At 38.5% G+C, this 1,540-nt stretch overlaps 1 pseudogene; it reads left to right on the forward strand.

Annotated features, from left to right (window-relative positions):
• Nucleotides 1-470: 470 nt before the first annotated feature.
• On the forward strand, nt 471-1,278 carry LOC103253488 (annotated as a pseudogene).
• Nucleotides 1,279-1,540: the final 262 nt, after the last annotated feature.

Here is a 1,540-nt window from a genome sequence, read left to right on the forward strand (position 1 = left end):
GCTGGGGAGGAAGGATCGTCAAAGCCCAGCAGGTCAACACTCGGGTGGCTGTGAGCATGCGACTACACGCCAGCCTGAGTGATGGAGTGAGACTCCCAACTTAAAAAAAAAATATATGAGCATGAAAGTGCTATATGAACTATAAATTGTTTAATGTTTTAAAAACATTAAACAGGGCATACCTACTGCTTTAAATAGAAGGTAATAAAAACTAACATGTACTGAAAACTTACCAAGCGCCAAGCACTATTCTTTAAATAGGTTATTTAATTTCATTCTAATTATAGTTTTTGAAGTAGGCACCATTATCTTTATTTTAAAGAAGAAGAAACTTAGGTAGAGAGAAGTTAAGTGGCTTGCTCAAGGTTTTATAGCTAGCAAAGGGCACTGGGACTCAAGCCTAGGCAATCTAATTCCAGACCCTATGTGCTCTTGACCAAACACCTAGAATGTTGGCTTTTCATATGAAAACATCTGTGTGTTTTGTTATTGTTCTCTTCACTAATAGTGAACTTTTTTCCTTGTATCTTTTCTTTTGTTCTTTTAACTAATGTTTTCAAGATATTTTCATTTAAATCTTTTACTATTACTCTGGATAGAAATGTTGCAAGTGTGGGCACAAACCAGCCATTTTGTAGTTTCTGTTTCTCCCTTAGTAATCTTTTTAGTTAGTGAGACTTTGGAAAAATACAACTTTGTGTAGGGAAAAAGAATCTCTGAATTCTTAGTAATGTTTCTGTTTTTTGTGACAGCATCTTCATTAGGCATAGAAAGTGAAACTTCAATAGCAGTGTATGTTACTGTCATTTTGATAAACCTTCTAAAGTTTCTTTTTGTTTTCCTATTTGTAAGGAAATCTACCACTGTCGAAGACAAATAAAATATAGCAAAGACAAGATGTGGTATTTGGCAAAATTGATATGGGGAATGTCCATCGACAAGGCTTTGGCTCAGTTGGAATTCAATGACAAAAAGGGGGCCCAAATAATTAAAGAGGTTCTCTTAGAAGCACAAGATATGGCAGTGAGAGGCCACAATGTGGAATTCAGGTCCAATTTACATATAGCTGAGTCCACCTCAGGATGAGGCCAGTGTCTGAAATGTATCCGTTACCATGGCAGAGGCTACTTTGAGATCATGGAGAAGGTTTAGTGCCACTATTTTGTGAAGTTAGTGGAAGGACCCCCACCTCTGCCTGAGGCGCCCAAGACCGCCGTCTCCCATGCCCAGGAGTACATCCAGTAGCTTCACAACTTGACCATCATTCACACCCTGTGATGGGGCTCATATGCCACGGTGTATAGATTTTGCCATCTATTTGCTAAAAATAAACAAAAATCAAAGGCAAAAAAAGAAAGGAGTTGGCAGTAGCAAGATACAACTGGGAAGGGGTGGCGGTGGGGGGTGGACATCAATAAAGTTACATGATCTCAAACCAGGCAAAGTGGGGACCAATGGGAGGCAAAAACATTACCTGTATGATGACCACTTGTATACCTAAACCTGAATTGTACCCCATACCTTTAAAATAAAAAAAAAA

This window comes from Carlito syrichta, unplaced genomic scaffold, assembly GCF_000164805.1.
Source record: "Carlito syrichta isolate Samal-C Ts95f unplaced genomic scaffold, Tarsius_syrichta-2.0.1 Scaffold233821, whole genome shotgun sequence".
In the NCBI taxonomy this organism is placed as follows: domain Eukaryota; kingdom Metazoa; phylum Chordata; class Mammalia; order Primates; family Tarsiidae; genus Carlito; species Carlito syrichta.